The sequence below is a fragment of the Oryzias latipes genome, chromosome 6 (assembly GCF_053564925.1).
Source record: "Oryzias latipes strain Hd-rR chromosome 6, Olatipes_Hd-rR_3.1".
Taxonomy (NCBI): Eukaryota; Metazoa; Chordata; class Actinopteri; order Beloniformes; family Adrianichthyidae; genus Oryzias; species Oryzias latipes.
The window spans coordinates 10,206,442-10,233,154 of record NC_136242.1 but is presented as its reverse complement, the minus strand read 5'-3'; the positions used below and the strand labels follow the sequence as shown (position 1 = coordinate 10,233,154).

The 26,713-nt window shown below is 38.0% G+C and overlaps 1 protein-coding gene across 5 annotated transcripts in view; it reads left to right on the top strand.

Annotated features, from left to right (window-relative positions):
• Positions 1-26,713, top strand: part of map1ab (microtubule-associated protein 1Ab) — a 64,983-nt gene that overhangs the window by 9,655 nt on the left and 28,615 nt on the right. The window contains exon 1 of one of the 5 annotated variants that reach the window (XM_078948421.1): positions 8,903-8,960. The exons of 3 other annotated variants lie outside the window; for them this stretch is intronic. The gene's annotated coding sequence lies outside the window, so the exon portion shown is untranslated. Of the gene's footprint in view, positions 1-8,902; positions 8,961-15,192; positions 15,408-26,713 lie in introns of those variants that run through there. One more of the 5 variants, XM_020703814.2, reaches the window with a different exon arrangement.

Below are 26,713 nucleotides of genomic sequence, written 5' to 3'. Positions count from 1 at the left end.
AAAATAATTAGGCTGTTAGGTGTACCTTAAAGTACGGAAAACACAGTGGTGTGTCATTTACACAGATTATGTGTTCAAAGTGAAACTTTGGTTCACTAAGAAACCTAACCTCAGTTGATTCACATTATTTGTCCTGCAACTATGCAAAGATAAAGCGTTTGGAAAAGAAGTTCTAAAAAAAAAATCAGATCTGTCAGCTTAAACTAGTGTAGGTAATAAATTGTGCATGCTGCTTTAGTCAGTTGGAACAGGAGGTTCTCTGAAATGTTTCTGAATCTGCAACAAATTCCTATTGGCTTATGACAAAAAAGACCTCCATCTCCCAAAGGCTCAGAGATCCTTTGAAGTGAAATAACACCACATCCTTTCTTCTTTCTGATGCTCTCTCCATCTCTCTCCCTCTCTAAATCTCGTTGAGGGAGATGTGAGAGGAAAGACAGAAAAAGAAGTGTGAGAATACATTTGATGTAAGCATGTGGATCCTGGATGCACACATACCGTGAACGTGCACACACACTGGGCAAGATGGCTTACTCAGACGGGGAGCTCAAGAACGACTGTAGTCATGATCAAAATCCCTCTTAAGAAACTTCAAAGATGATGTGCAGCAGAGATGCTGCTGCTCATTCATGCAGGCTGCCATGTCCTTGCAAATGTTCTGGTTTACATAAACAAACACTTCAAAATGTATCTTACCTTAGCCGTGTGTACTTGTGTATAATCAATGTTTAGCGACACAGACATGAGAGAAATCTGATCCTGCTGTGTCGTCTCCTGTGGATGTAGCAGGGGTGACAGTTGCCCTGGAGGCAGGACAGAGTGATTAATGATCCACATTCATCGGTGGAGCCAATTTGCCCTGGCACCTGGGGAACATGCCATTTATGGTTGTTGCCGTAGAGACCAATCCAACATCAACTGAATGATGTGAAACTTAACATTTGCTAAGAGTAAGGAACTGGGGTGGGGGGACGCTCTTTGCGTAAATATGTCAAAATGATTTGACATGGAGCTGGAAAACTGTCAAAATTACAATTGTATAAAACTGCAACAAAACAAAACATTTCCAATCCTCTGAGAGTTTAATAAAGGGTGCAGTTGACCAAAAACAAACAAGTGTGAAAACATCCACTGACTCAAAAACAAAATGAAGTCAATGAAATATAAACTTTAGGCCCATGTTTGTTTAGAAAGTTTTACTGCAGCCATGACATTAATGCTGTAGATAACAAACAGAAAAACTACAGAAAGACAATTGCTGAGAAAACAATCATGACTCGTGGATTATTCTAAAACCAAACTGAATGAATCATTGATCAGGAAAGCAAGCTTCTTTTTTTGTTTGTTGTAGTGTAGAAGAAAAAAATTGGGTCTTCTAATGACATTCAGGATCTAAGAGGACCAAAGCAGTTTCTAATCTGGTTCAGTTTATGATAAAAATTGATAAGTGAAGTTTTTGAATTTATTTAAATTGGACTCAGGTTGGCGCTTTTACTCTGTGACTACAGAAGCGGTCATCCAATGGTGTAGCTCTTTGCTTTTATGACAGGGTGGTTCCTTCCTTTTCTCACTGCTAATCATTCCTGGCTATAAAATACTTCCTCAAACTATAGGTCCATGTTCTATATTACACGCTAGTGGTGGGAGAGGATTTTATCAGCACTGAGCTCTGCTGCGTGGCCTTGTGGGAATCGTTTCTGTGCCGCCTCAGCAGATGTAACGGTTTAGAAGCTCACAGCTCTTTCCTTTAGTGCAGAGGTACATTACTGGCTTCATTTTATTTCTTTATATTTATAGCCAGAAGCCCCAGAGACTGCTACATACTATTCTGCACATGAAAATGACAGAGTATTTTCTATTTTTTCAAGCTGCATTGTACAAACCAGATAGTAAAGTTACCCACGGGTCATAGATGGAAGGTCAGTACTGGGAATAGAACATATGCAAGAAACACATCTAATGCTTGACACATTCAAGCAATTATAATAATGAGCTTAAAAATTAAAAGATTATAAAAATAAATGTAATAATAATAAAAGTAAATAAAAGTTTACATGAGGTTGTGGTTTTGTTTTTTTTTAACTTTAAAAACAAAGTTTTGGAAACTAAATTCCTGCAAAAGCTCAACTTTAAGACAACAGCTCTAACAATAGTAGTGCAAATGTACAGCTCCATTATTCTAGTAAAAATGTAAACAGACTCTTGCTAGATTGAAGCTTGGTTTTAAACTATTGGTTTTTTTTTTTCTTCTTTCAAACCAAATCTAAACTAACTGTTTAAGTTAGTTTAGAAGTTAATTAGTAAGTTAATTAGTTAACTTAAGTTAATTTAAGTTAACTAATTTGTTAATTTTATCCAATACTGCAGTAAATGGTTCAGTAACGAATGACTCTGCATTTGTTGGTTTTCTCTGGACTCTCCAGCTTCCTTCCACAGATCAAAACATACTTTGTAGGTTAATTGAACATTTTTAGATGTGAGTGTGTGTGTGCTTGTGTGGCTCTGCAATAGACTGGCGCCTTGTCCAGGGTATGCCTTTGTGCAACAGAAGCTGGGTCATCTCCAGCAGCCCTGTGACCCCAAAATGGATTCAGCTGGATTAGACAATAGATGAATGGATGTGATGAGTAATGCTGATTAACAGAACAACACAAGTTTGAAAGTTAAATGTCAGAACTATTTTACACTTTCTTCCTGTAACCCTTGTGCTATCCTAGGCACTTTAACGTTAGGAGTTGGGTCATCTAGACCCACTAGACAGTGCGCTGAACCTTTTTTCTTCAATGATTTGTGATCTTCACTGGTGTCCATGGATTACATGAAATCTTTCCACCTTTATCCACCTTTGTCATAGTAGGGAGAACACGTCAATGTAAGGGTGGGGTCATCTCAGATAGCACAAGGGTTAAGTAAATAAAGGATTGCGATAGAGTTTTAAATGTTGAGGTATTTCTATTGTCTGATGCTGCCATTGATCTGATTTATGTACTGGCTCAAAGAATTAACTCGTGATCAAATTCATTCTTACTTCAGTGCTGTGCTCTGTAGAGCAGTGAAGGTCAGACTGACTGTCCTCACATTTGTTCTCTTACTTTCTGGGTTTTGCTTTAGAACTGCCTGGAACAGTGATAAGTGCTATAGGATTTTGCTTCCCGATTAAATCCCCGTAATTGTTTTTTTGTTTTTTTATTGTTTTGCTGTTTAGCCTCGCCTCCAACTTCAAACACATAATCAAAAATATTGTGTTTTCTGTCTCAATTACTTTGTTTTCCATGAAATTAATGTATGTTGGAAAATTACATTTCTTCTATCTTTTATCCATTCCAACAAAAGCATTTGACTTTAACAGAATAGAAAACAAAAGATTTGTACTGAACATCTCAGTCATGCTTTTCCCTTCAGTAACTTGAAACAAAAATTTAGAATACAAGCTGCTTCACCTTGTAATCTGCCAATGGAACGAATAGAATCTGTCTTGGAAAGATTTCCTAAAGGAAGTTCTGATGTCCTGCCCTTTTAAAACAAAAATACAATCTATAAATTGGCAATGACGACATATATTTAGGTATTTTCTTCTGGTAATTGGAAATGTTATGTGCTATAATTGGCATGTATAACTCTAAAAAGTGCTATGTCTTAAAAGTCTGTATATTAGCTTATACCCCCCCCCCTCCCCAAAAAATATCCAATTAATGAAACTAACTTCACATAATTAAAAACAAATTTGCCTTATAATTTATATTTAAATTGTGAGACAAAATAAAACTTTTCAGTTTATTTCAAGCAAGTCTTCCTCCGCTTCAAAATATTAAAATATATTATAATAATATTAAAATTTTAATTAAAATAAGATGTTTTCAAGATTGAATGACTGAACAAGGTGTTAATCATCTTAAAGCAGGTTATTATATATCACTGAGAAGTTACTAGTTTTGTCTTATACCAAGTGATAAGATACTTAAAATGGAAACTTGACAAACATGCTGTCTGTGTTTTTTGTGAGGTTTTTTGTTTTTGCAGTTTAAGTACAGTTGAATCCTGCCTTTAACACAGAATCCTCAAAGAAATGACCCAAATCGGAAAAAAAAAAACCATTGATATAAAAAGATTTAGTGTAGTTTGTCCCACCGTCAGCTCCCACACAGTTCATTTTTCATCTACTGACTTTTCTGCTGGTGCTGCTGCCTGTGTAAGCTATCAGTAAAACAATTTTGCAGTGGGATAATAAATACCTATAATGGCTATATCTCAGTCCGCTTTGCATGGAAATGGAATATAAAGGGTATTTTAAAGTTACATGTCCTGCGAAAAATACTGACGGCTGAAGCTGGTCCCTGAAGACGCTAAAATATGGTTGAGATTTCTAAAACCTCCAGATAACTGCTAAATTAATCCTTGTGCTATCTTAGATGACCCCACCCTTACATTGACGTGTTCTCCCTACCATGACAAAGGTGGAAAGATTTCATGTAATCCATGGACACCAGTGAAGATCACAAATCATTAAAGAAAAAAAGTTCAGAGCACTGTCTAGTGGGTCTAGATGACCCAACTCCCAATGTTAAAGTGCCTAGGATAGCACAAGGGTTACCCGATGGTGTTTAACTCAACCAGTAGAGCTAAATAAATCCAATTAATGGAAACATTTAATATAATAAAGTTCAGTGAAATTGTAGAGGCTATAAAGAGTCCAAAAAGCTAAACAATAGATAAAACTGCATATAGCAATGGTAAATAAGCAAATTTAAATGTTTTTTACACTTCAAAAGTTTTGAATCAATTCATTATGACAAAAAAAACCCAAAAAATTAAAAAACCTTACAGTGAAAAGCATAAAGATTTTTTAAAGAACTTAAAGGGCCTATATAATGCAAATTCAACTATTATTTTTAGCTTCTAAGTGTATTTTGAAGTTCATCCATCACTATAAAGACCCCCACAGTGGTATTTTGATGCGTTCACACATTTCTGAGTATTCCTTTAACCCTTGTGCTATCTTAGATGACCCCACCCTTACATTGACGTGTTCTCCCTACCATGACAAAGGTGGAAAGATTTCATGTAATCCGTGGACACCAGTGAAGATCACAAATCATTGAAGAAAAAAGGTTCAGAGCACTGTCTAGTTGGTCTAGATCAGTGTTTTTCTACCAGATGGTCAAGTGTGCAGTGGGAAATTGCCCTCATTTACTGATCTGAAAACATTTCCCATCCCCAGGATATCAGCTCTCTGTTCATCCAAACAGGCCCTGACAAAACACTGAGTAGTTAGGAATATAAAAGATCGTAAAATACCTTTTCTTTGCGTTTATTTTATTTTATTAAAGACATTTTGATAAGAATGACGGTACCGCCATTCAGCTGCACCTTCGGCTGTATTTTGGAAAAGTCCCGTCCCTTCAACCGTCTCCACCAATCATTGTTGGGGGGCTTAATCACATGTCATCAGTCTGACCAATCAGAAGTGATTAAAGTCTTCACTTCCTTGTTCCGATTTTTCTCATAAAGTCTCTCAGTTCCAACAAAAATACCAGCTAAAGCTCGTCTTTAACGGTGTAGCTTTCCACAGAATCCGGTATCAGAGCGTGGAACAAGTGAACAAAACAATGAGGCTCCGAAAAGCGATCTCCGGCCGTTTTATGCACTACATCTCCCATGATGCATTGGGTTGTGAGAGTGACAGGGCACAAGGAGATCTGTTGTTAAACGTCTTGAAACCAACGAACACACATCAAACTGTTTTTAAATCTTCTAACTTAACTTTTATTACATGTTTTAGAAAAAACAGCTGCAGCTTCCAGCTTTTTCTGCAACAATTATCACAAAAATGCATGTGAGATTGTGGAGGGGCTGTAGATCAATACAGACTATGAGTTTCTCCTTGTTTTTTTTTAATTTTTGGATGCTGGTGTGCCGCGGGATTTTTGTTTAAGGTTAAAGTGTGCCGTGGCTCAGAAAAGGTTGAAAAACACTGGTCTAGATGACCCAACTCCCAATGGTAAAGTACCTAGGATAGCACAAGGGCTAGGAAGAGTCTGCTGCCAGCACCGCCTCCAGGCTAACAGGCACACCCACTTTTTCCACGGAGCTTTTTGTCTCGGGAAAAACTCTTTCCTTTTATATGCACAATATGCTCATCCTTCTTTGCAAAAGTTCTGATGTTTTCAAAAATTTCTTGTGAGAAACACAGACACGCTGCCGACTCTAGGTCGATGTAATGAAATGGGCGGCACCCACAAGGAGCGACAGGCGGTGCCTCAGAGATCGAGTCGTCTTTCTTTTGGGTATAAATGAACTCAGGAAAAGAACTAATATATTTTTTTTAATCATTTTTCTAATATATTATGGTAATATATTATGATATACATGGATATTGTTTACTATAAAAGGCTTTAGAAAAGCATGGTATAGGGCCTTTAAAAAAGGTCATAAAGAATAATGTTGTAATTATAAGTACTTTCAGAATAATTTCCCTAAAGTTAACTGATTAGAGAAACTAAAGATTAAAAAAAAAGATAAATATTCAGAGGACAAAGTTGTGTTGTAAATGTTGTTTAGCCCTTGGAATTACTCTAAATATAGTTTTTTCCCATCTCAATAGGATTTTGGACTTTAAAAATTAAATATATCTGACTGAAAAAAAGGAAAACCTTTTTAAAGAAAACAAAACAACAATTTAAATAAAGTCCAAAGTGATTCGTCCGCTGACATAACTTGTAAAACGTTTTGCGTCATATTTTTAGCTGCACATTTGCTGAAGTTTTTGACTCTCATGTAGTTTTATTAAGCATAACACAGTTTAATATTTCAACAACCATAAAAGTGAGCAAAAGCACCATTGTGAATCTCCTGAAAGATTTAATTGCACAATGGTTGAAATTAAATTTTATGTGTTAAAAAATGTACAAAAGAATACGAGGAGGAGTTAAAAAGTAGGAACGTCTTTCCGTGATTAAGCCCTTATAAAACAAGCACACTTTGAAGAACTCCTTCTTCCTCTAGTCATTATATGTTTTGTTTTTGTTTTATTTGACTGACTTGTAAGTTTCTTTTTCATCACAACAACTTTTTGGAATAAAATGTCTGTCTGTACGCCTCTTTTTGCAAAACAGCCATCCTGAAAACCTGCATAAATCCCCACTTCTCTACCTTCTACCTCTGACCAAGACTTATAAGAGAACCCTTCCTTTGTGCTCACACAGTAGTTTCACAGTCTGCACTGCAGCAGCTATTATAACAGCGTCTGAGGGCCTGTCGGTTTTTTTTCTCCGGATCAGAGTTAAACCAGAAAAAAAAGGCAGTTTGCACTTAGTCGTCTGTTCTTTCTCCCTCCCTGCACATCGTCTTGTCTTATGCTTTCTAGTAAAACGCTCCCCTGGCGCCTGAGGGCAGCGAGTAGGCTGGAGCTTGACAGGCTTCAGCCGGTTAGCAGTTTATGAAAATTTGATATTTGTTTCTGCATGAATGTTGTTAGCAATTAGAACTGCCTTGTCCCTTCACATCATAGCCACAGGCGCGCCAACACTGAAGCTGAACGCAGCTGCCTTGGGTTTTTTGCAGCTGGGGCACATCTGCATTCCCGTCAGCTCCTTGTGAAGTTGTGAAGATGGAGATAAAATGATTTTCAACACAGACTGCAGGTGAAGGAAGTTAAGGTCCTTCAGGGACAGAGGGGACATGAAGCTGGTGGATTGCAGAATTGGTCCAAATGGAGCCCCCAATGGAGAAAACAGAGGGATTAAAGTTCAATAAAACTCTTAGAGAAGATATTTGGCAATGGGAACAAAGAAAGAAAAAATGGTGAAATGCAGCAGAGGTAGAGCAACAAAATATGTAATTTTTTTGTAAAAGAAAATGATAAAGTCTGAGGTTTTAAGAGCATAGTCTAAAAAATCCCAACAAGTGTTCAAGGTCAAACTAACTTTCAGCTGAAAGATGTTTCAACACATCAAATCACCAAGATGGGTGCTGTGATAAAAAGCATAATGTTGTGTTGAACTAAAAGATATCAGGGGAAAAGAGCAGAACTTTTGAGCTCCAAGTCCAGATGGGAGATCAGAAATGCAACTTGGTTTAATTCCGGAAAAATCATGGCATAATGACACGAGTATCCTTCAATATACAGAAATATTCATCATTTTGTCAGAACCATGATTTTATATTCATAATGCTGAATTGAATTAAAGAACTTTGCTTAAAATCATAGTTTTTTGTAGTTTGTAATTCAATATGATTTGTGATTCCAAATTTATCTAAAAAACTTTATTCTTGGAATTTATAATTTCATTCAAATTTTTGTTTTTAACAATTTTGTGATTCAAAATTATTATTTCAATTTTGTATTTATTTTATAAAGATTGTTTTGTAAATGTAAAAATTTTAATCTGGAAGAAAATGGAAGAAAAAAACATCTGTTTGGTATTTTATGTCAAACTTTTTTTTCTCAAAGTTGATTAGTTTTTGGCATTTGTGGAAATGTGAATCTTAATGAGTGTAGATTGAAATCTGGCAGAACATAAAAATGTAAAGTCGTTGAAGTAAAGTCAAATACATGCATGTCCTTTTGATTGACTGTGTTTTCCTTTGGTAGGTTCCAGTCATGCAAACATTTACATCCTGCTTTCTTGTTTTTAGCTTTTGAGGCTTTATTTGTGAAGATTTTCAACCATTCCACATGAAGCTGAATGGATGTGATTGAATCCACAATAGTGTGTGTTTACTAATGCTAATCCAAACGTGCTTAAAGTGCAGCGTCATCACAGACAGCCCTGTAATCTCTTTGAGATTGTGCAGCCCGTCACATGTGGGTGAGAGCAGCACGTGCATTTGTTTCAGAGCAATGTTGGATCGAATGCGACTGAATTCAAAGATGCATGCATTTAACCAGATTCCTGCTCTTTTAGAACAGCAGAAGAAGCCTTTCTGAAGCATCTGAGCCAAGATTTGAAGGAACATTTCAGGTATCGACTTCATATTCTCTGAAATTTGTTTAAAACTGTGTTTGTTGACACAGATTTATTTTCAGCTTTAAAATGCAGTGTGTATCAGACCTGAGTCTGAGATACATTCTGAGTGATGTTAATTAAATTTAGCTTGATACGTGATGTTACAGGCTACATGGTGGTGTGGGGGTTAGCACTCTCATCTCAGTGAGAAGGTGCTAAACATGATCTGTGTGGAGTTTGCATGTTCTCCCCATGTTTGGGTCTTCTCTGTCTACTCTGGTTTCCTCTGACAGTCCAAAAACCTGCTTCATAGGTTAATTGATGACTCTAAATTGACCAGTAGGTGGGAATGTGAGTGGCCCTGTGACAGACTGGCAGCTTGTCCAGGATGTAGTCACCTTCCCCTAACAGTTGCTCCAGCAGCTCTGTGGGTTTCAAAAGGTGGAGGGATAAATGACTGGACGTGGTGAGACTTTACCAAACATGCTGACAGTTTGATGAATCAAAATCCTAGTGTTTCCTCTCATAAACGTATATATTTTTTGGAACAATATTTATTTAATATTTATTTCCATGACTTTGTGTTGTTTGATTTCTTTTATCAGCCATCCCTAAAAAGTAAGATGGTTTCAGTTCATTTAACGGAACCTTGTGCCGTAAAAACTGTTCTACTTTACATCTTTACAGTTTTGCTGCTGCAAAATAAAAACTTGTTTTTTAAAACGTGCAAACTGTTCATATTTGTAACTGAGCAGGAATATCCTGGATCAGATCCGAAGTTTGTTTTTGCTCTTCATAGACATTTATGAACTCCAGCTTCACCCACCTGTCAATCCAAAAAAAAGAAAAAAACTCTAATGATTCAGAAATTTGAGCTCTAAAAACCCCCAAAACAGGTTAAATATGCATTCCCCGTCCTCATGCATACAGATAAGATCAGTAGAAAGTAAAGAAATTAATGTTAAAATGTTTTTTGTGCCTCAAATCTTTGACATGTGAGTCAATGGAAAATTGTTCACTTTTGAAACGAGCCGTGGTCATTTGAGAAATGTATGGGTTTGTGTCTGGGCTTATTGGTTCTGTCTAAAAACCTACACACTTTCAGATGACTGGCCTTTCATGAATGTCCTTCCTCTCCTCATTTACGCACAGCTGGATAGAGATAAAGGAGAAAAGGAAGGAATGAAGGCTTGAAAGTCACATGTAACAGGTGATAATGCGACAAGAAAAGGGCAATGAGAGAGGCATCTTTTATAAGTCTTAATTGAGGCAGCAGCTGAATTATGCAAAGCTGTGATATTGATCTCAGAGTTTGGCATTACTGTGGTCTGAGGGATGAGAGAAAAGTGAGGGGGAGACGGAAGAACGCAGCAGAAGAAAGATCTGATGTGGACAGATCAGGCGACTTGGGAGATGAGACTGCTGAGGCTGTGCAGACAGCCCATTAACAGTGAAAGTAAGAAAGCAATGAAGTTGTTTTCAGCCTCCCATATGATGCACGACAGCAGCTGTGGATTCACACAGTTAATTTGCCGTTTCACTGATAAAAATAGCCCGATTTAGAAGTTGCTCCAGTGGGGGGAAGCAGAGAGTGAAATCTTAAGAAATGAATCGTTCTCCAGGGATCAGCACTGCTGTGAGCTCCGGAAAGACACTCGACAACACAGATCCTCCATGATCTGATGTAAACATGGACTCCTTTGATTTGACACCAACATCTGCCACTGTTCACGATCCCAGTGATACTGCTCACATTTTTTTCCCTCTTAATTATCCACATGTGATTTAACATATTTTTGTAGCTTTAATCCATCTGTTGAAAAATATTTCACCTTCACACAGACTTGTCAAATGGACACCTTTGGGTGAGGATGCTGAGCAGGAAAGGTTTAGCATCAGTGCTTTTAAACAGATTTGATTCAAACATGCGCAACAAAACATGTAAAACAATAAAAAATCATTAATAAAATCCCCATCTTTAATGCTTAAGAAATAAACAAGTATCATTTAGACTGAGCTAAAAAAATTGCTTGAAGAGGATAGGCTGTCAGAATTCAGAGCTCTGTCTCCCCCTCTGGTCACCAGCAGGTGTAGACGCAATACATCTCCCAGCAACCCCAGCTGACTGTCGTTCACCAAATCAATCACAGCATTCTTGAGCTCTGCACACACACACACACACACAATTATAAAATAGCTCTGCACTGAGTCTCAATAAATGAGAACTATTGTTTGAGCCACTCTGCCTTCTTTTCTGAGCGTTATATCTGGATCTGATCTTCTATCTCCAGACCCTGTTTCTGATTCCGTTTGCCTGCCGCCTGCCCTGAATCTCCCCTGGATCCTGACACCTGTTACTGACCCCTGCCTGCTTGACCCTGATTTAGCTTTGTGGACTTTTAGCTGAGCTAATAAACCTGCTGCATTTTGATCCAGCCGTCTGCCTGTTTTGAGACATAGGCAGAAGCCAACGCTTATTTTAGCCTTTTTCTACTTTTTCAAGTTCAAGATTTAAAATCTTATGTAGAACATATGTAGAACAAGAAAAAGTGTTTCACTTATTAATCCATTATTTATAAATATATGTTATTGTTTTCCACAATCAACATTTTACTATTGACAATTGGATGTTTCATGATTTTTGTCCATCCATCTTATATTTTGAGAAAAGTTTCTCTTTAAGTTTGATAGTTAATTGTTTTTAAATAAAAACAGAGAACTGTACCAATAAAATGTTTTTATTGCTAGATCATAAGGAAACTTGTTTTTGTTTGTATAAAAACCTCAACAAATATTTTCATACAATTTTGATGTGGAAGTTTGGTGAAGTTTGGAACACAATGGGTAATTATCAGATAATCAATCAATTTATTCTATCATTATTTTGTTTTGATTTTTGAGGAAAAAATAGTCAACTTGATAATTCCCCCTACCATTAACTGTAGTTGGAGTTCAGATATTTGACTGAAATGACAATAATTGTGTGAATTAGGTGCAAACTAACAGGCACGCCTCTGTCAGTCTGCCCCAGGGCAGCTGAGGCTACATTAGTAAGTACCATCACCAAGTATAAATGAGGAGTGAATAAATAATGGACACATTGTAAGCGCTTTAAGCACCAAGAACATGCGCAGATAAATCAAATCCATTATCATCATTATTATTATTATTAAATTACCTTAATCCAGGAGTTTAAAAATAGGATGTCTGCCTTAAATTTTCTTGATCACAAGTATTCTTCTTGTGTCGAAAACCTTCCTGCTTTTCCTCAGAGACAGCTTTCAGTCCTTTATTTATCTGTTCCTGCAGTGACAGCTTGTTGCTAACTGGTGTTCACGTTGTTGTTGAGTAAATTACTTTTAATCCAACTGGAGTGTCATTTATTACACATCTATTTGCAGCTTTGCTGTCCCTGAGGTTCTTCCTCCTTAATGAGGAACAAAATGATTCATCACAATGGACTGTGTGTCGTGGTTATGACTCTAGTATTCACTCACTACTCTAACGGGTAAATGTGTTTCAAGGCTTTATTGTTTATATGTTAGATTCTGAAAGGACTAAATGTGAGGAAACTTGTGTAAAAGGTTTTCCCTTAAAGTCCAACTTCAATTATCTTTGATCTATTGTAAAAAAGTTCCCAGTGGTCTTTTAATTATTATTATGCTATTTTTAGCCAAAATAAAAAAATTAAAACGTTTTTTTTTAAAACATTGTTTCTGCAGAGCAGCAGTAGTTTGTTAGAAATATGCCAATGGGTTTTGGGCTGTAGGCGTGGAGGAAGCTTGCCGCCATTTCCCATCACCCATCTGTTAACACTCCCTCCCTCTAGCCTACAGCCCCTCACAACCCCAACGGAGCAAAGATTCATGGGAATATTGTGCATATAAAAGGAAAGTGTTTTGCTGGTCACCGCTAGCTCTATGGAGAAAGTGGGTGTGTGTTGGCCTAAGGGGGGTGCTGGCAGACCCCTACTGGAAGGGGCTGTTCCTCATATTCATACGTTACAATGTGAGGACCCACTCGTTTCGTTGATTGGGAGGAGCTGGTGCTGATGATATAGTCCCTTATAGGTCCATTTTCTGAGCTAATAAGTGTATTATGATGTTTATTACTCATAAAGAGAAACCCCAAAGTGGTCTTTTGATTCATTCACTCATTTCTGAGTATTCCTCTAAAAGCCTGTGCTCTGAGCACCAGCCCCTCCTATATGGGTATAGTTTACTCTGAAAGGCTTAAGAAAAGCATGAGATAGGCCCTTTAATATATTTACAGGATGTCTTCTGTTATCAGAAAAATGCTGCAATAACAATGTTAAAAACATCTAAAACATCATTTTTATCTGGGTGGGTCTCATTCTCAGGACAAGTTTGTTGCAAAATAAAACCCTGTAAAGGTTTTAAATGGTCTACATCTCTGACATCACAGATATCTACAAAACGTATACACTCACACCTCCCCAGGATTAAGTTGTTCTTTATGCATGAACTCCAAGCACCCCCTATGGCAGCTCCTCCAAAAAACACATTTCAGTCACTTTTTGGAATCCACACAAGGGGAAAGTGGGATTGTAAAAATACAGACAGCAGCCTTTGGCTGGTGAGACTAGACCTTCAAAGATCTGCCAAACTTGAGAAAGAAAGTTGGGAATGTTTGACATTTGAGTAAAATGATAGAAAACTTAAAAGTCCACAAAACTCTGAAAGTTGGACATTTAAAAGCAAGCAGGATTTTTGAACCCTAACAGTTTATTGAAACAAAAACAAAGATGCCATTCATAAACTTTGATTGTTGCACTATTTCCATGTCCTCTCTGTTCAGATTTTTCATTACTCCATCCTGCCCCTCCCAGAATTGCCATCTAATGGAAGTGGAGGGGTTGGTGTGAATAAATGACCCCAGAGGTTACTGCGTGTTGAAGTTCAGATGACTTCTCTTTCTTGGATGTTTTTTGCTCTGTATAGTCTCTAGTGGTGATCTTCACATTGCCTCTGGTTGTCTGAGTATCTATCATGCTGAGTCATTATATTTTTGTTTATTCCTTCTTTTGAACCAGTAATTGTCTGAATTCATTTCAGCCACACTGACACAGTTTGAGGCTTGAGCAGCTCACAGCTTCTTGCTGCAGCAGCAGTGGTAGTAGCTGTTTTGCAGGTATAATTTGCAATATTCATTTTCTCTGTGTAGTCTGCGTGGTGGTGGCTATTCTTTTAAGTGTAGGATACTTTTCAAAGTTTATTTTGAAAGAGTTGCTTCAGAAAAAAATACAGATAACATTTACTGAAAGAAATCCCCACATTAAAACAGTATTTGATTATTTGCTGCTGATACAGTCTGGATTTCGTTTAGTCAAATGACTTTAAAGCCCACTCCCCATGAAAAAAAGCAAACAAAAAACTCTTTTATCAAATACAATAAATTTGGGGTTTAACGATTATTTTTAACAATAATTCGATTTGTATTATAATTTTTGGTTGACGATACGATTCATTGTCGATATTGGTTCATTGTAAGCTATCCGATTTCATCTGATTCACTGACCTAAAATCGCTCCAAAACATCTTTAGCCAAAACTTCAACCAGTGTAAGAGATAAATACCTGGTACTGAACAGTGGAGAAGAAGTTTTCCAGATTCCTTGTATTTCTTGCAAGATAATCAAGTGTAAATTAAATAAGTGTATACAAACAAACAAGTAAACAAGAATTAATGGCAAATCCATTCACACTTTGGTTTCATACCGTTCAGCCCACTGTTGTTTTTCCACGTCCAAAGAATCCAAACGGAACACTCTTAGAACTTTCTAGCACACTGTATGGTCACATGACTCTGCTACATTCAACGTGTTGTTTCCACACATTGGACTGGATTGATTTCATTTTGAAATGATGTGTTAATGGTGAAGGTCGATTTCATTAACAACTTGCGTCAGACAGATTAGTTTGGATCGTGGGAATAATTCATCGATTCATCGATAGATCTGTTACACCCCTAAAATAAATGCAGAAGTTGTTCCTTATACTTGACGGAATAATCTGTTGTCATGTGCGGGGTTTCATTGAAGTTTAAAAATTGGGTGCACTCCAACAAAAGTCTCCCAAATTCCTGGAAGCTTTTTTGAAAAAAAAAAAAATACTTAGGACACGCGGCAGTAATCAGCACTCACACAACACACCACTGCTTTCTCTCCCTCTCTGCGCACTAAAGTGGTGCACCCACCCACTGCGCCCTGGCACCGAATGAGTTACTGCTGGTGCAGTGTGTGAGCCTGGTGCGCCCCTCCCTGGTTGGAGCGCTCTTCACTGTTTTCAGTCGGATGTTGCCGCATCCCTGGGCGCTGCGCTCTTCTCCAAATGTGCCAAATCTCCTCCTCTGTCCCGCTGTCTGAAGTCTGACGCACTGACTCGCGCGCACACTCGTCTCCTGATTGTAGACGCGCGCCTCACTACTGAAATCCCGCAAAACGGTATGTAAACAGTTTCTGAATGATCCCAGTCGCCTGGCGTGATGCTGCATCATGTTTGTGTCTTTTTTAGTGTGTATGTGTGTGGGGGGGGGGTCTCGTGTTGACTCCATCGTCTTCGCACAGACGTGACGTAGCGCCACTGCGTATCCATTGGGTTTGTTTGTGATTGTCTGTTTTTGTTGCATAAATATTACCGAGCATCCGCGATCCGAAAGATGTAGTTGTTCCATGCGCAGTTTTGTGGAGGAGCCGGGGAGGAGTCGTCTGCGTGGAAGTGGGACATGAGACAGCACAAACTCGTTAAACAATCAGTCCGCTTAGACTTGCTCTGAAAAAAGAAGAGGCGTACGAGGTTCAGCCACAGGATTTAGCCAAGTCTCATCTTCATCCACTTAGCACAGGTGACAAACACCAGCGGCTGCAACCCCGCTCTCCCTCCTCTGAGTCTGCATGAGAGAGAGGATCAAAGACAAAGAAACTGTTTTTTTGTTGTATTTTATCACGAGAAGTGCACAAAATGGAAGAATTTTAAAGGGGGATTGTTCTGGAAAACTGAGCTGATTTCTTCTTAGTCACTATAAACTGCTCTGGATATGAAAATTCATTTGTTCATGCGGATGAACTCAGTGACCTCACCACAGCGAAGGGAAATAACTGCAACGTTGACATGTTTTTGTGTTGTGATATTATTGAGAGTATTTATTTTTTGCTGTTATCATAAAATCTGTCTCTCGTCTTTTTATTTATCAGTTTGTCGTAAAAATATTTTTGGGATAAAACTGTAGAGACGGTGTGTGGGTTTTACTGTGGGTGGCAGGTATGCGTTTGTGTTGCAAAACCAGCATCCCTCATCTGTACTCTCACAGATATCTGTGTTTCTGATGATTCATTCATGCTGAGGATGTTGCAGTGAAGTTTCCCTTTGTGCGCGCTCGCACGCGAGAGTGCGCGCGCGCTCGTGCGTGGTGGGCTGTCCTTTCTATGTCGGTCCCAGCTTGAAGCTGGTATTTTTTCATATCTGTCACCTTTCATCCTCCTTTTCCTCTCGTGTCCCTCACACTCTGAACATCATCCCGATAATGACGTTGCAGCCTAATGTCTGCTGTGATTTTGGAGTCAAATTAAACTGTAAACGTAAAAAAACATTTGTTGAGATATGCAGTTGGGATCTTCATTGTCTCAAGTTGCTGTGTTGCAAACCTGCAAATTTTATTTTTATTAAAATATTGCACTCTTTTTCATAAACCCCAATGTTGTTATATTTGCCTTATGTTTTATTAGTGGTTGCCATTTATAATAAATCAGTTTGATCATCTTTTGATGTATTTTTAAAATGTTCCCAGTGGTCTTTTAATTAGCCTAAATTTAGTCATAGTTTCTGCAGAGCGGTAGGAGTTAAATTGGAAATTATCCTCTGAGTTGTGGGCGGGACCACTAGTGCAGAGTTAGCCCATCCTCACTTCCATCATCCATCTGTTTATAGATTCTCCCGCTAGCTTACAGCCCCCACCAATCCCAACCTAACAATACAACAAAAATGGTGAGCAATATTGGAGCAATCCAGATGTACAGTTTTGATCCAGATTCCAGATCAGACGAGGAAAATGTAGATGCATATGGATCTACTTGTCTGAAAGTGGATGCATCAGAATGGAACTGAGCAGGGAGCTTGAAGCTTACCTTTGCAGATTCTGCATCACAACTACTAGCTTTTTCCAACAGCATTTTTGCACCTGCTCTTGATTCACAACGATTTAAATGAAGAAACACACAGAAACACAGTTTTAATCTTTATTTTTTTTTATTTATGTCCTCCATCGTGAGAAAAATGCCACAAGGACATGTTAAAAACACCAAAAACACAATTTTCATTAGAGCCGGACTTTAACTACCATCCAGAAACTGAATTTAAACAGTATATGGCTGATTAAAAAGTCCTGTTAATCCTTAGATGTTGTGAGTAACATTTAACATAGGGAAAGTGAATCATCGCATCCCTATACTGCATATTAGTATGTTTAAATTAAAAGTGTCAAACATTTGTGCTAAATTTAAGGAGGATTCATTTTTTAGGACACCACACCAGGGTTGGTATACAGTAAGCTGACTGAAAGGTTTTTATTTATAATTACTTGCTTACCAGCAAATTAAAGACAATATTTTTCTGTATTCTTTGTTTTTCGCTTTTCTTTTGTAATACTTAAATGATATATCAAAACTTAACAAAACCACGACTCACAGATCAAAGTTTGAGCCAAATTGAACCAAAGTGACTCATTGCGTCCCTACCTACACAATATTTAGATAAACCCGCAGCTCTGTTGGTCAGGAGGCCTGAGCTTGTTCGGTTCCTCCATGGCAACTATAGCGGGGAGTGACAGCCTGTCTGTCAGCATGTTGCTTCTTTTACCCTCAATGCTGTCCTTCCTTATGTGTCCTTGGAGAGGATGTTGAAGTCCAAGTTGACCCCCACTGTATTTTTCCTCTGTCATTGAGCTTAGACAGCCTATTAAATCAGTCTTGTGCTCCCTCCACTCCCCCCCACTAAGCTGTGATAGAGAAAATGGAGCACGTGTGCCCACAGATTAGCTGCTGGGCAGCTTAAGGCATCACAGGGTGGAGGAAACATCTGGGGTAAATGTGTCACGTGACGGGTTAAAAAGCATGGACCACAGACAGATTCACATTTTCCCACACATGCCGCAGCACACCCCAGATAACTCTGACTGGTGTAATCACTGATTGTTAGAAACCCCTTTGGACTCCTCTCTTGGAAAAGACACACCTCATTCGGTTACCTTAATAGAGCATTAGCTGGTTTATCATGGGGTAAACACTCATATAGGGACATTAAAAGACTTTCTAGTTAGCGACCAGCTGGTTTATGTACATGCAGCACTTGAGATCGGCTTAAACTGACTTCTATTTTAGTCATCAAGTTGGAGAAGGGAGTTGTTGCTTTTAGAAACTTGTTTGTGGTTTTCATTGTTTGACCTCTGATTGACTCATTGGGGCATCTGCGCCCTCTGCTCAGTGCAAATGGTCACATTGTCTTTAGAAGTGAAGGATCCAGAGGCCAGTATCTGCTCCCTGCAGACGCAGCAGCACAGCCCAGTTTTTAAAGTGAAAGACAGAGCAAGAAACTCGTGGCTTTGATGGCAGCTTCTGGTTTATGAAGAGCCAACAATCCCACACCTGTTTGGTTCTGATAAGAGCATCGGCTTTGCCAGACCATGATTTCAAAAAACACGGGCTGAGTTTTAAGAAGCATACAACCCCCCCCCCCAAAAAAAAGAAATACTGATATTTTTCCTGTTTCCTGTTGACGGCAGAAAAACCACCTGTTACCTTGTAGTTTCTCTGTCCAAACAAAAAAGAATCCAAAGAAGAGAAAGCCATGTTTCTCATGTAAGCTGTCAGAGAGCAAAATGTTGGCAGACTAACATTTGGAAACTTAAGAAACACATTTAAAACAAAACGTTTTAAAATCTGTACAGTTTGCGAACTTGTTCATTTAGTCAAAAAAGCGTGTACCCTCAGTGTGTTATAACTAAGATTTCTGCCAGAAAAGTAGCTTTTTGAAATCATCACACTTTTATTAAAATACTTATGGCTTTGCAATGCTCCAAAAAATTGAAATATTTATTAATAATTGATGTCTCTTGAGTATTTTTTTTACTTTAATTGTAAAAAAATAAATACAAAAGATAGTTGGGTGTAGAGCTGTACGGTTGTGTAGCAGTTAGCACTCTAGTAGAATTCCCTGGATTGAATCTGAGCTTGCTCTCTTTGGCTTCCTCCAACTGTCCAAAAAGGTTGATTTGTGTCTCTAAACTGGCCTTAGATGTTCATGTGAGTGTGTGGCCAAGAAGTTGCTGCTTTGGCTTCATAGACTGAAAAAACAATGGGCAGCCCAATCCCTTCCTTCTCGTGTTCCCAAATAGGAAGTACCAACTGGTTTCAAGAAGCCAAAATGCCATAGACTTCTATAGAGAAATAAACAACAGTTAATACGCAGTCATTTTATTTGACCAAATGACCATTCTTGCTTTCATACTTTCTTCTTAACATCATCTTTCTAATCTTAATTTTTTTTAATATATATATATACTTTATCGTAAGTTGTTCAAGTTATTAACTGACCAATCAGATGCCTCAATAAAAGTATGTGAGTCTCATGTCCAACGCCTGAGGCGTTTGACAGATTTTGTGTAGCCAATGGCAGCAGACTTCATCCATGACGTCTGTGAAGGAATTCTTTAGAAAGCGAAAAAAAATCAACAACAAACATTTTTCTCATGTTTCTTGGGCTCAACACGGATGAATAAGGAGTGAAATAAGAAATAAAGGTTAACAAATGCGAAATTGCTGTTCGAACGCTTCTCTCTCAATGGCTTGTACAATTATCCCGAGCCTTCGTTATTGACTGTATTAAGGGAAACCTGAAGTCGGTGTTTCCATTACACAAATGTGCAAAACTTTCATTTTAATTTTAGAAATGTCGAAAAAACGCAATCAGACTGTTTGCATTCAAAGTCAAGTCATTCAAAAACACAGATGTGAACAATACTTTAATAAGTTCAAATTTCGGTCTGTATTTAGATCATTACAATGCATGGAAGAAGAGGTTAAGAGATCGGTTATATTTATTTTTAAAAGTTCGACAAAAGCATCAATAATCACATGTCCATGTCTGGGTTCATGAGAGTTTGGCCACATACAGTTGGCCACAGGTTGTGAGCTCAGAGCTACTCGGACCAATCACTGTCGACTGGTTTCCACATGGCGGCGCCCGTATCAGGAAGCAATGGTGAGGGATATGGCCTCAATTCGCGAGAGCCGGAGGTAAGGCATTTTCTATGGGTGACGTCACACCTGGAGCCGTCCATTGTTTTTACAGTCTATGGTTGGCTCCAGCAGCCCTATGTCCTTGAGAGAGATTCATCTGTTTCTGAAGATGGATGGATGGGTAGTTGGGTGTTGCTTCTCTTTTATTTTCATGTTTTTTTTCTATCCTGGACTTGTAAGCTGTCTGGAATGCTGCAAATTTCCCCAGTGAGAGATAAATTAAAGTCCGTCCAATCTAATCCAATCTAATCTATAGCAGCAATTTGCAGACCAAGCCCACATCTGTGACTTAGATTAATGAAACAACAGTAGTGTTAGCTTAGAAGAGGCTTGGAGTAAAAGGACTGTGGTACTACAAATTGCTAAATCACTGTTTATGTCTCCATTGCAAGTCAGTGTAGTTAGTTTAAAAATATTTAGAAATTTTACTCTGCTCTGTATTATTTAGCTACAATTTTTGATTGTTTCAACTGGAATTTTAATTCAGTGGCTGATTTTTTAGGCAGTAAATATTGTAAAGTTTGGAATGTAAAGTGAAAGGCTGTAAGAAACAAATACTGTTCGGGTTAATTTCAGTTGTTGTATGTATGCTCCAATTCAGATAGTGCTGTTTTTAAAAAAAATCTTTCTTTGTTTCTTTCTGTTTTTTGTTTTTTTTTAGTTTACAAGATTCTATTAGCTGCAACTTAAACATAAAACAGTTTTTCTGTACTAAATTTAAATATCCCAGTTACAATATTATACTATAAAATCAGGAAAAAAAAACTTAATTCATACAAATATTACTACTGCAATAGTAATAGTAATATTAATGTTTTTTAAGTAGGGATGAAAGCTGTTGACTGGAGTCAATATGCTGAGTCATAAAACCATAGGCCGCTAATGGGTTGTTATTCAGAACATGCTGAAAATGCCATAAAGATATGTATATTTCTTTTGCTGAAACGTACAGAAACTTGTTATTTAGAATTAGTCCACAAAAGAACTTCTACTCTGTAATGTGGTGTGAATCTGATCTGCTTAAAAATTTGAACAAGTATCAATCCTGGGTAAGTATGAACTGATGTGAGGTTTAGTTGAGTATTAACTATTAAGATTGTCAAAAGAAGTTCAGTAGATTGCTGTAAAGGGAATGGGAGGAAGGAAATTTATGTAATCCCCCCCCCCATGCTTTTTATTCCTCGTAATTACTGCTGAAATGATTTGTACTTTGTACTTTCTGATTTTTTTTGTGCTTAATTTTTGAAAGCTAATTCAATGCCACCCTACTCTGGGCCTCAAGAGCCACTGCCTGTGTTTCAGCTCTCCCTGGACTGCTTGATGCAGACTTCCTGAATCAGGTGTGTTCATTCCATCAGGGTGTGGGATCACCTGAGTCGGCTAATCAGGACAAAGCTGGGCGTAGAGAACTTGAGGACCAGGGTTGGCCAACCCTGGGCTAAGCAAATGATCTGAGTTGATGGGACCTAAAAAGTGTTCTTTAATTTCTTCCAATCAAACCACAATTCTATGTCTGGTTTGAAGCAGCGACAAGCAAAACTACAAACTAATGATTGGAAAAACTAATCTTGAAATCCTAACACTAATTCAGAGCATAAAAAGATATTAAAAATGGATGCAGATATTGCAATGCTGCAATCTTTACGTTATTGTAAATTGCTGCGCTCCGCTTTGTGAAATAAACTTCTGTTCCATCATCTTCATGTGATTCTGTAGAAATGTTTCAGACAGCAATTTTATCATTTTGTTTAATTTTCAACTTGCAGTGACTCTTTCGAAGAACAGGCTTATGACCCAGCTAAATATCTTTGTATGAAGTTAGTGGAAAATGACAGTTTTAGCATCATTTGTACTGAGCAATTAGCTAATGCAGCAGGGATATTGCTGGAGGTTTATTTCTATGTTTTCTGCAGTTTCCTTGTAGCTGCAGAGGTAAGATGTTTCCAGCTATTATTGTTAGCAATGTGTTTGGTGTAGTTTATCAAACTCTGCAGGAGAATCTGCATGTAAATGCATCAAATGCTGCAGAAACAAGCAGCTGCATACAACCGTCTTCTGCACAAGCAAACAGAAGGTTTAAGCAAACCTCTGAAATGTAACAAGAATCTTGAAAAATCATAGCTGTGGGGTTACTTTAGACCTTTTGACTTACTGAGTATCTCTCAACTGTATCAGCTGGAAAGACTGTTCACTTCCAGTTCATATATAATTCATTAAAAAAAACTTTTTTTCCAATCCAGTTTATATTCCTGCAGTATGTGCTGTGTCAATGCAGGTATCAGAGAGCAATTTGTCATTAGATTTATTGTTCAACATACATTTTTGCACAAAATAGTTGAATGTAATGCCTCAGTTTATTAAAAATATTGCAATCTGTGCATGTTTCTAATCCAATATCTATGAATTCTATATTCTGGTTAATCTTATTCAAAAACTGGGAGGGGCGTAGATCTAGCTGGGACGCTGAGCTCTGAAATTTGAGATTGGTCACCAGCAATGGCGATGGAGGAGGAGAGACTCTGGCTCACAAAATGCAGCAGTGAGCAGTCTTTGCAGTGCTTTTGCACCTCACTGCTTCTCTTGCAGGCCTGAATGCTGGTGACAGAACATTTACAGAAAGAACATTTACAGGCTGCACTCGTCCAATATTTACATGAAACAAAGCTGTTGCGGTTCTAAGTACCAATCTCTACTGCGAACTGATTCCCTTCCGTCCTTTGCTCAAAACAGATACACTTCCACCCTGCAGAAGGAGTCTGTTATGAAGAAGATGTGCCTGTGCCTCTGCTCTTTTGCTTCCATGCCTTTTAAAGAGCTCTCATCTTCCTGACTAGCTAAACATGCATTTTGCAGCAAAATAAACCAAGTCAGACGATGAGTTCTAAAAACAAATATTTTCTTAGCAAACTCTGGACGTTTATCTATAAACAAAGACTCTCAGAAAAGTCCTTTTATTGTTTTTTGGATTCATGAAAAAAGTCTGTGTGGAAAATATGGAGCATGAATCTCAGGGGAGTCAGAAAATGCAAATTAAAAGGAAAAGGGAATAAAAGCTTAATGTTAAGAAGCAGTGACACACAGAGAAACTGTGAAACTGTGGCTGCCAGTCCCACGGGTAGAATGATAAAAAAAAAAACTGGGTCATGCAGCAGACCCCTGGTCTGAAGCACAGCAGCTCTCCGGAGTGGTTAAAAAATTGGGGACGACTAATTAAAATTCGAACTTAATTCTCCCTTCCACACACACAAACATTTGGTTTATTTCATTATCAATTTGTTAATGTCAATTTGATGTACAGTACAGACCAAAAGTTTGGACACACCTTCCCATTCATTTGAATGAGAAGGTGTGTCCAAACGTTTGGTCTATGCTGTATATAGCACATTCTTAAGCAACTATTCCTAAGCAACTTTTGATGTCCTAAAGTGATGTGCAGTATTATACAGCCAGACAAACAACATACAGAAAGTCAGAGTAATAACAATAATTAAACATCACACAGAAGAAACATGAGACAGTAAAGTAAAGAAATACATAAAAAAACGACTGAAAAACTCCCCCAAACAAGTATACCCATTTTCAATTAGGATTAATGTCAAACTGGACTGAGTCTTAAAGCCAGTGAAAAGAAGGGAGGTCTAGGTGAACATTTGAAACCTAAGATGTTCAAATGCTCTGATGTTAATTGAGTTATTGCTGTAAGAAGTGGATCTTCAGTTCTTAAATGTTTGCTGTTCTTTACATAACACACTTGTTTGCTTCTCTGTTTGGCTGCTACCATTGTATGCGCATGAGAACTGAGTGACCCCTCCCTCATCGTGTGTCAGATAGAAAGTACATGCTGGCACCAAGAAACCAATATAGACATTTACAGAGAAAAAAACAGTTATTACTCAGTGATTCTCTTTGTCAGAATAACCTTTCTTTGCATTCTTTATGTTCTACTTTTTTAAAACATTTTCTTGCTAATTCTTACATTTTTTCACAATAGTTTTTTTCTGTGGTGGAAGTTATTCCAGTTATAAACTGGCCAATCAGATTCCTCAATAAAAAAAGATGGTCCTGCGTCGAACGTTCAAAACATTTTACTGAGCCCACGTTCAACTGGTGGGGTTGTGGACTTCCAACAAGCACACACCTGATTGGCTAAAATGGTTGCCATCGTAACTTTGGTTCAGATTGACTCGGACCTGACACTGGTCACTGACGTTGTCTGGTTCCAACATGGCGGCGTCCATGTCGCACAAAATTGACCTCATTTAGTTGGAGCTGGAAATAATTCATTTTCAGTGGGTGAGGTCACATTCAGTTAGTCTAGTTCTCATATATAGTCAATGTCTACTACCCGTCTGACCAACGTAAAGAAATACTGGAAGGTGCCCACATGTGGTCGCAGTATCTAACTGCAGCTGGTAGTCCCAGTGAGTCTCCAACCAGGCCCCACCCTGCTTTAGTGGACCCGGTTAGGTTGATATTTCAGACAAAATAATTTCAGACAAATCGTATATTTTGTGGAACAAGCACCAAATTTGACATAAATCTACCTTAGGATCCCTTCTTTCAGAAAAGTATGTTAAAAAATCCAAAATGGCAGCCATTTGTAAAGATGGCAGCCAAATGCACAGTTGTTACAAAAATATTCAGTCTGTGTTTTCAGTAGTCTAAACAATATGGGCTCTTCATGCACAGATTTATGTCTTTAAACTTGAGGGGTTTACCTACAGAATACCATAATATGCAAATTATTTTCAAAACTGGCTAACATGCTTTTCTGAAAGAGGGGATCCTAAGGTTCATACCTGCCAAATTTAGTGCTTTTACCACAAAAGACCCGCCAGCATCAGGGTTTTTCTAAGGACAGAAAAAGTTCTAGCATTTCTCTAATTTACCAAAATGTTTGGTCACATAAAGTTGCATAAAGGTATTAGTTTACAAGGTCAGAAGGGGAGGAGAAATACTTTGTTGGTTACTCCAACAATGTTTGGCAGTTCTTTCAGGGTCTCTTCAGGCTTTTGGTCTGTGGAGGGACAGAACACTGATGTCATAGTTGGCATGCTGTGGTCTGAGAGACAATAGCGCTTTGCCAATGCTGCCCTTTTCTAGAAGCAGCTCTTTCTGCGCTCTCAGGCACCTCCTCACTCTCAGGGTGGTCTGTCAGCCTGACTGTGTCTCTTTCACTCTTCCTTCAATTCTGCAATGTGAACTATCACAGAGATTGATCATAGTAAGCTTTGATTGAATTTTTGACATTATTGAACAGTTGACTAAAAGTGAAAGGACGTTTCGTTGCTGTTTTGTGAAAAGTTGCAGTCATCCTCTGCATGAATATAGATGTGTTTGTGAGAGCTGACAAACACAAAGATTGAGTGATGCCTTTTGATGAATCTTCTTCAGGAGGACGACATAGAAAAAAAAAGTTTAGGTGGTCAGTTTCTAAAAGTTGCACTACTCGTGGGTCCTGTCTTGGATAAGGATTTAATATGAGTTTTGACTGTTCTACAAATAGCTGCTCAATTCTGTGTGACGGCTACAGACACAACAAAGGTTGAGAGTTCCTCAGATAGAAAAGTGAACTTTTAACTGTCATGTAACGCCTTTGCTCTCATCATTATGAATAGTTGCTTTACGTCTGATCAGAACTGTTTTAGAATTCACTAATATGGAAATAATTTTGTTATTTCTGCTTCTGAATTGACATAAATGCTTATAATAGAAAATGAAACCCCTTTTTTTAAATGTAAACAATTTTTTTTGCATTATAAAGATCATTTTCCATCCATCCATTTATTTTCTTAACCCTCTGTACTCATTTTGGGAGGACAATGCTTCCAGAGCCTAACCCAGCTATTGTTGGGCGACACCCTGAACAGGTCTCCTGTCTATTACAGAGCTACACAATCACACTTGGGAGAATTTAGAGTTACCATTTAACCCATGAAACATGTTTTTGGACTGTGGGAAGAAGCCAGTGTAAACTGACAGAGAGGGAGAACATGCAAACTCCACACTGAGAGGACACGGCCAGGATTTGAACCAGGACCCCTTCACTTTGACGTGCTGACCACTGCGCTACTGATTGTTTTACTCAATTTATTTTATGTTAATTATATAAAACATATCTAGCCCTTCCTGTGTTTAGAGTTATGGTTTTAAATTTTTGTTTTGTAGTGACATTTTTATAAATGCTTGTGAGAAAATCCTGAACCTTTAGATTCTGTTATGTGTCGTCAGTCAACAGAATGTTTATAAATGTTGCAGTGAGGATGATTTTATGCAGAGATTTATCACGTTCAGAATGCAAGATGTGTTTTGTAACTGTGAACTGTGAATAATGCATAGCATGCAAGTTTCTCAATTAGGGCGCCTTAAGATTGACATTTATTTTGCTGTTCTCTTTTGTTGTAAAAACATGTCACGATGACAACTGACTAAGAAAGGTTTTTCATTTTTCTCTTTAA